Below are 9,296 nucleotides of genomic sequence, written 5' to 3'. Positions count from 1 at the left end.
AAAGGTGCCACAACGCGACAGTGCAGCAGGACACATTAACTGGAGCTCCACTCTTCTCCGGTTGCACACCAACGCCAGCGCAGCACCCTTGAAAAGGCAGTTGCTCTGCGTGGTTGCGTTGGCAGCCTGGTTCCTGCATAAGCGAAAGGGTTGGTTATAAACATACAAAGATGTTAACGCACATAAAAACTAGCTTAGGTACAGTATTCGTTTTCATCAGTTTACTTTTCGAAGTAAATACATTCGTTAATGATTTTCATTGTGTTCAGGAAGCCGATTTTTTTTTACATTGATAAGCTCGGACTGTTTTCATTCGAATTTGCAAAGATACAGTTTTAAGCTAGTCTGGCGTTTGCACAGCCAGACCAACATACAGCAATCTAACACTTACATAATGCACTCACTAATAGCTGGAATGTGCGCAACAAATATATGTGACATATATCTGCTACCACTTGCTAGCGTTTTGTGTATTCGGAGCTGGGTCAACTGCTACAGCTTTTTTTGATCACAATAAAGATAATGTGATGTACAAAAACTCCTCTCTTGTATTGTTATTCAATGTTTTGTATTGGAATAAAACATTACATTCCCTCTGTATACGTGCAGGTATAATTATCAAAACCATTTCATGGTTGCTCACTTCCTCGTTGGGCTTGGATGTTCATAAGCATATAAGCTAATTAAACTGAATATGTTGAAGCAAGGCCCACGTAATTATTGCTAACGACTGTAAATAGCAGCTACTGCCACACGTCCCACGCCAAATTACAGTATACTTTTTGTTTTCCCTAGAGCAACTACTGCATGAAATTATAGAGAAACAGAAAAGTGAACGCACCTGGTCGTTTTTAGAGAAGCTCGCCTTGCTGTGGTGCGCTTCGCCGTCCTTGGAAAAGCGTAGTAAGTGATTCACCCGAGTACAAACCGCTCAGGCGGAGCGAATTCCGGCGCTCGCGCAGCCAGACCCGCATCCAGCAATCGAGCACACCGGCAATACACGCACTAACGGCAGGAATCTTCGCAGTTTTTTTCTTTTCGTAGGTTCGAAGTCCGCCGCAGTTATGTATCGTGCCGCGTTTCAAATGGTGCTGCTTTGTATGATCACCCGCGGGAAACACGGCACTGACGCTGATAACAGTTTCGGAGCACTCGCATGAAGAATACACGTATGCAGGTCATCAACTGGCTCATGCACGGAATAAGACGACAGGTCACTGCATTAGCTGGCCGTCTTCTTGACAGGACGGTCAATCTGTCTCGGCGCCACAGTAGAATTACTCCATTGCCGAAGCGCTCCAGAGGATTGTACCGGTCCGTAAAACGATGCCATTGAAGATGCGCAGCATGGTTAACGAAAGAAAAGATGCGGAGGCAACTGGCGTCCATCTAAAAAAGCCGATGAGGCGAGTGACAGATCACAACGCAGCCATGTTTGCGCACTAACTTCACTCAAGGAGCGATTCAAGGTAGCTGCGGGGCTACCTTGAGATTCTCGAGTAAAACGGTCGAGCTTTCCTTCACTCAAGGCGCGTTTCGAGTGGAGGGCGATTTGTGAAATGAAAAGCCGCCCTCAAGGAGCATTTGAGTGGAGGGTTGAGTCGAGGTGCGTTTGTGAATACGGGGATACTATGTCGGCACAAAGCAAACGCTGTGCAAACCCACTACGGTTGTCTGTAGCTGCGGTCGGCTACGTATAGCGTGGGTACCACTGCTGTCGCGCGGTGCCGCGATAAATCTTCTGGCTGGGCACACTGCAGCTTGCTGACAACCACCGCGTTTGTCGCGTCGTAGGCGCTAGAATAAGAAGTTGTAGCGTCTACGCGAACATTCAAGGTCAAATTTGAACTGCGCGCCACGGAGACATTCAGTAGGCGAAGCTTTGTGGGCAAGCCCCACGTCGCCGTAGTAATCGTATTGCAGGACATTGGAGAACGACAGGGAGCACCACGAATGGGATCATACGGGACCTTTGATTGCCAATAACTCCGATTCTGCTGAGCACATTGAGTTTTACGGCAAAGTATTGCTGAAATAGTCTATTTTACTTCAAATGGATTTTTCGACTGCGTTAGGTTGAGCGCCTTTAAAGCAGGAATTTTTTTAACCGAGCAACGGCCTCCTCGCAAGCTGCCTTAATATTGATTTACACAAAAACTTCATGGACTTCAATTATGAGGTTTTACGTGCCAAAATATTGATTTAATTATAAGGCACGCCGTATTGGGAGACTCTGGATTAATTTTAACCAGCAGTGGATGTATAACGTGCCCCCAATGTAAGGCACACGGGCATTTTTGCCCTTCGACGCCATCAAAATACGGCTGCCGTGGCCGGGATTTAATCCCACGTCCTTGTGCTTAGCATTTCAACAACACAGCCGCCTAGCCATTGCAGCGGGTAAAAACCTAATAGCAATATCAGTTTAAGAACACTACAATATTTAAGGTAATCTGAAATACCACGCTACAATGACTTAAAACGTTTAAGTGCTTGAACTTTGTCCTCAATGAAGGACGGAAACATACATATGAGTATTTCATATAAAACAAACAAAAATAAACAGTATGTACCAGGACAGTGCCCGTCAACCATCTTTAAATCGTAAAAGGTTCAACCACCATGAACAAAAAAAATGTGGGCAGCTTGCACTAGTGGTGCAAGGCTGGAGTAAACAGCGGAGCTGGTGATCGACGTAGCTTCTTCCAGGTTTTACTAGGCTTGGCTAAGGTTTGCTAGGAAATGCTGCTCGGCATGGTATTCTGAATCGGCTCGCCGCCGACGCGCAAGTTCTTGCTTGGCCGCGCGACGCGCCTCGAGATGAGTAGCTACTTCTTCGGGTGCCCGTATCTTCTTTGGTCGGCCCATGTCAAAGCTACATGTACTCGCCACAGAGTCAACGAGAGTTCTGCCGCCGTCGCGGCGGCTCCGAGCTTTATCTCCCCGGTCACGCCGCGGCCAAGCTGCGCCTCCACACTTGCCGGGGCGTGGATGGTCCAAACCTGCCTAGCCGCCGCCAGAGGCGCCGGCTGGACTCACGGACACTGCGGGCGTTCGGCGCGAACACGTGAAAACGCGGACGGCGTCGGCAGCAGTTCTGCGCGTTGCCTCGTTGGTGCAGCTACAATTTCTCTCTCTCTCTCTCTCTCTCGCTATGATTTTCTCTTTCTCTCTCTCGAGCATGGCGCGCACCGGGCGCATGCTCTCCTTCTCTCTCCTTAACGCCCCATGTCAAGGTAACATGTACACGGCACGGAGAGGAGGCGAAGTACACGCCGCTCCGCGAGGTGGTCGCTAGGCAACGCGCGCTGACGTCATTGGCAAGCGCTGTTTTTTTTTTTTTTAACACGAAAGTGTTTTATGCCGGGGTCCACCAAGACTTCACTGACGTATTTCCGTCACGGAAATACGTCACACGAACATACACGAACGTAATACAAAGAAAGAAACCAGAAGAAAAAGTTCCACAAACATGCAAAATTCGGAAATCGAACCCACGACCTCTCGGTCCGCGACGATAGATCGCCGAGCGTTTAACCCATTGCGCCACAAACGCATCTGCAGAGAGCTACACAGACGCGCCTTATATATCTAACACTCCTCCGTGTACCCGCGCTCTTGCTCGGGGCGGTGCCGCCGCCTACGAGCAGAAAAGAGAAGTACTGCATTATGACACTAACGCGCACCGACAGTATAGTGCCTAGAATATACTTACTAGTGTGCCGACCGCCGGGAGTTTCCAATGGGAGACGCTGGCACTGCCGGTGATGCCTTCCGCCGGAGGCCCCCAGACGGCGACACTGTTTGGGACCGTGCTAACCGAGCGGCGCATCACGCGTCGCTTGCGCATCACGCGTCGCTTGCGCTTCGGGTGCACTTCGGATGCGCGTTCGTAAGCGCAGTCGGTTGCTGCGCGTTGTTGCTTTCGAGCAAGTAGCGTGTGGTGCCTCCGCACGTCATTGCTGGGGTTCTTTTCTGTGCGCATGGTTCGTACTTGTGTCTGTTCACGGACGGAACCGACATGTCGTCGCAGAAAACGAGGCGTAAACACAGCACCTGTTTTGTCCCATATTGTACAACTGGATACCGCTCAAATAACGAGCAAGTCTCATTATTCAGCGCGCCTGCTGACTGGCCAGAACGTTTTGCCGAGTTGGAGAAGAATATAAGAGTGCAGATCGAAGGCTAACTCTGGCGGCTGTCGCTTGTGAGAAACACTTTAATAATTGCTACATTGAGCGCTCGTTCAAAATTAGTTGACGGTGTGTCGCCTATGAAAATGTGCCCTGTTTAATTACCTTCATTTATGGTAATTAATTTAATTTATGGTAATTAGATACAACTTGGTGTGAATTTAGCATTTGTGGACATGTCTCGCATATAATAGTTTACTGTGGAAAAAAGTTACACTTCTTCGAAAACCACGTATTTATTTATTGGTATTTTTCGCAGAAACACCCCGTATCGTGTAGCGTTATAATGATAACTGTGCATACGATCGTTTGTAAGTGCAACAAAATCATATTCTTTCGATTACGCTTTGCACCTCAACCAACGTTCCGCAGAACGAAACGGGCTGGGACAGTCCATTGGCGTCTGTCGCACACGCGCGCGTTGGCTAGAGACGCCGCTCGGCATAGCACGGTCCGTACGGCTATCGCCGTCTGGTGGCCGCCGGCGGAAGGCATCATTCTCCGTGCCACCGGAAAGCCCGCGGTCGGCACACTAGTAAGTATATTATAGGCACTATACCGACAGTGAACGCTTCGGTGGTCTCAGCACTACGACGCCTCGATGCCAGCATTCGAAGGGACGCTGGCATCAAGAAGCACTACCAACGCCACCTAGGTGGCGTTCACCGTACTCAGCACAGCGGAGCGTGGCCTCCGCAATTAGCTCTGTAAATGTTTCTGAAGTTGATCGCGGAGGCTGCAATTACGACGCGCTGTACGCGCTGATTTGACTCGGTGACGATTCAGTTACGTGCTTTGTCTTGCGCGTTGTATTAGTGTGTCAGTTACGTGCTTCGTCTTTCGCGTTGTGCTAGCGTGTGCAGCGTAGTGCAGCTTCCATATGCACGACGGTTGCTCATGGTCATCGACGTTGGTAGTCGTGATGGAGGAGACGTGCCACCAGGCGTCAGCGTGGGTGCATCAACGCCTAAGGGCGCTTTAGCCACAAAACACCAATAGACATTATATATCAATGTGCAATAAACATTACACTACTTCTGTGAAGACACGTTTCACTTTCGTGTTCTATACCGATTCCTATATAAGAGGGATCAACCACATTTTTTTTTGCAATACGCGGCTTAACCAAGAGCTTAAACAGCTCCGCTGTTAAAGAAAAAAACAAAGATTAGCATAAGCGAATAAAGAGTGTTATAAAGCTATGCATTTTTAACTAAATGAATATTACCTACTTACACAAGAGGCGTCTGACAATGCTAAAGTTTGTCAATGTATCTAGTTTCATTTTCACAACATGCATTACTATGTCAGACAGAAATGAGGTTGCGTACATCACAAGGAAGAAAAGGTCAGAGCTTATGGGTTCAACGCTACCCCTTTTCTGTACGATCAGAATTTCGAATTACCTTCCAAACGTTATAATAAATTATAGTTTATATTATTGATACTTTAAATTTTAAGTTTTTATACAGCCAGACCCTTTCCCTAAGAACAGCTCTAACCACTGGGGTTTCTTACAGCTCAGTGTATGGGTGGCGACAATTTTTAGAGAAAGAACCAGGTAACCAAAACAAACAAAGTCAGAAGATACAGCTCTTCACTTTTGGAGAATGCTGTGGTCGAAGTAAATGAATTCCGAGCAGAAGGACTTGCTGATGTCTGCTGTTTTATTTTTTTAAGCGAAGCTTTATAGGCTCAGAAGTTGCGGCGGTGGTGGTGGTGGTGGTGTCACGCTGAAAAGTGGGCCGATCCTGGCATAGTACAGAAAAGGCCCAAGCTCAATGGCACATACCAGGGACCAAAAAGAAAGAGAGAAAGAGAGAGCGAAGGAGAGCAAGAAAGAGAGAAATAGACAGAGAGAAAGAGAGAAAGCGAGAGAATCAAAGAGAGAGAAAGTAAGAGAGAGAGAGAAAGAGAGAGAGAGAAAGAAAGAAAATCAGCAGCCCTTCCCCTGTCGAGAAAAGGGGGGCTAGCAAAGGTTATCGTGTGTGTGCTTGACCTACTTCTTTCCCTTCCCTTTCCTACTACCTTTCGTTCCTTTTCCTTCTACTTTTGCTTCCCTTTCGTGCAACTTTTGCTTCCGTTGCGTTGTACGTTTCCTTTCCTAGATGAATACATTTAATAAACGTGTATGTTTTGTTACCGTGACATGTCTTGAACTTTACGTTATCCTGACGAAGGTCAGATACACACACGACAAGTTTCGCTTACCCGAATTTTCTCGACAGGGGAAGAGCTGGTGAATTTTCTTTTATTGTGCTTCAGTGATGAGTGAAAACAAATATGCGGATATGTCGCATACTTTGGTATTGACTGGAAGGGAGGCCTTGGTGAGGTGGGCAATTACGTGACATATATCTAAATGTGATGCGAGCAATTGTCCTTAATGTCATTCTATGCAACAACTGATGTCATGCAATGTTTATTTAGAACACTAGACGGGTGGCAACTTTATGCCTTTATTGAGGAGTTTCGCCTACAGAGGAGTGTCGCCTACAAAATTCTCTTTTTTTTTCACTGAGTTTTGGTATTGAGCCCAAAGTTGCTGGGTAAATGTCTTCGGCCAAGACTTATTGACAAGAAGCAAGTACCATTTTTTGGTTTAGAGCAGAAACACATGACAGGCAGGAAGAAGTGTGGCAAGCGACTCACTTTATTTGGCAGCATGTTCAGAGGAGAAACACCGATGCAAGATCTTCGGCTTCAACGGTGTCACATACATGATGTACAGCAAATGAACTATACATCTACGGTTAACACATGGTGAGAGCTGCCTCTACAAATTTCAAACAAAGCTGTAGGTGACCTAGGGTGAAGCCCACCGCAAGGTATCTGCCTGATGCTTCTCTTCTATTGTTGAAAACTTCGAACAAAATATTTCAAATGTGTTAGCATTAGGAGCATGAAAGCGCAAAAAATGTATGTACGTGAGGCCGTTCACATGGAAGAATATATGTATGCATGTACATATGTATGAAAACGAGAAGAAAGGAAACCGAAGCGCGGGAATTATGTTAGTTAAATCATAAGAATCCAACAGACGAAGACACGAAGGACATGGGAGAAGAAATTGACTGTAATTCCTAAGTGAAGTAAAGAAATTAAGCTGCCAGTGCCGGGGTAGCTCAGTTGGTGACAGCATCGCACACCTAATGCGAAGACGTGCTTTTGTACCTCAAACACGGCCAGTTGATTTACGCGATAGTGTTAGGGGCCCCGTGTCGCAGAAAATCGGGCGTCGGTCTCGGCGTCGGCGGCTGAGAAAATCATTCCGAACCACCCCGACCACACAGGCCCTCCGCGTACGGCAGAGGTGCTGGTGAACTAATTGAATTTCTCAAGGCAAATTGCGTCAGTAAAATCGTAAAGTATGACTTAACCATAATCTACAGACACGAGTGCGTCGGATTGTAATTTGAATACACCGAAAACAAAAGTCTGTTACGATGAAACACAAAAGTAAACCTGCTGTGCCAGCGTTTCTTCCATGCATTCAGCGGTGTGCCTGGGTAGGTTACTTGAAAAAACAGCATCCAGATGGCGCTCGCCTCCTCGGCGAGCGCCATGTATATATATGTATATATATATATATATATATATATATATGTGTGTGTGTGCGTGTGTGTGTGTGTGTGTGTATATATATACAGGGTGTTTCAGCGAACACTTTCAAAAATTCTTAAAGGTTGCCTGTGGCAGATAGCACAATTCTAGTTCATGAGCTGGTCTACTCGAAGAATCGGACATTACTTGCATAAGAAATTGAAATGCATAATCGAATAGTTAACAGAAATTCCCTAATTAAGTTTTTAACTAATTACCTGATGGCCCATATTGCAATTTACAAATTGTAGCCCTGTAGTTCGCAAGGCGCATCCACTTGGAACGAATTCTCGGGATGACACCAGTTTCGCGATATTAATTCCTGAACTTTGCGGAGAAATGCATTGGCATTCCAGTTAGGTTCTTAACAAAGTGTCGCTTCATGCATTGAAGCACAAAATTAACTGGAACGCCAATGCACTTCTCCGCAAAGTTCGGGAAATAATATCTCGAAACTGGTGCCATCTTGAGAATTAATTCTAAGTGGATCCGCCTTGCGAACTACACGGCTACAATTTGTAAATTACAATATGGGCCATCAGGTAATAAGTTAAAAACTTAATTAGTGAATTTTTGTTAATTAGCCGAATATGCATTTCTATTTCTTGTGCACGTAATGTCGGCCTCTTCGAGTACACCAGCTCATTAGGTAGAATTGGGCTATCTGCCATAGGCAACCTTAAATAAATTGTGAAAGTGTTCGCTGAAACACCCTGCATATATATATATATATATATATATATATATATAATTGCCTGGCAAATTGCTGCGCAATTTTTGTTAGTTTTATTCATTATGGTTATTCTCGGTGGGTTTTGCATATATTAGGATGGAAAATAAACATTTTGTTTTCAGGTATTTACATGTTCCACCATTTAATTCGCATGCAGCACATTTCATGCACTACTCCGTGCTCAAGCTCTGCCTAAAGGGACACAGCCACTCCATCAAACGCGACGTGAGACGCCGACGCAGCGATGTCACACAGGTGAAGGCGTGGTCTGATGTTCACCACTGAAATAAAGGTGGGGAAAGATGCACGCAGACAGAATTGCGACGCATACACAGTGTCAAGAGTGACTATTATTTGCCCGTTTCGTTCCTGCGGCTTTGGGCTAATAAAAACTACAGCGCATGTGCACGTGTTCTCCCATGTGGGGTCTCCCACGCGCCAATCATCTCAAAGGCCTTCTGCGCCTACGAGAGCAGATTGCCTTTGATTCTCGCCTATTGGACAATGAAGAAAAATGTATGCCCTCATGGATCACCAGTTTTCTACGCTGCGAGACACGTTTGGTCCCACCATCGGATGCGTAATTCGTTTACTTTCGGCGTGTCAGGTATCGGGCCAAACAACAGCAGAGTACTGCAGCAGCCTGCAGCAGCAATTAGGGTGTTGAAGTGGCCTTGGAAGTTCACTAGAAGAACTTCACTTTAAATGTGGATATGGAGTGTCTGCTTGTCCATTAGCTAAAGATCCGCTAGCGCAGAAGTTGTCAT

This window comes from Dermacentor silvarum, chromosome 7 (genome assembly GCF_013339745.2).
Source record: "Dermacentor silvarum isolate Dsil-2018 chromosome 7, BIME_Dsil_1.4, whole genome shotgun sequence".
Classification (NCBI taxonomy): domain Eukaryota; kingdom Metazoa; phylum Arthropoda; class Arachnida; order Ixodida; family Ixodidae; genus Dermacentor; species Dermacentor silvarum.
This window is presented reverse-complemented; position numbering follows the sequence as displayed.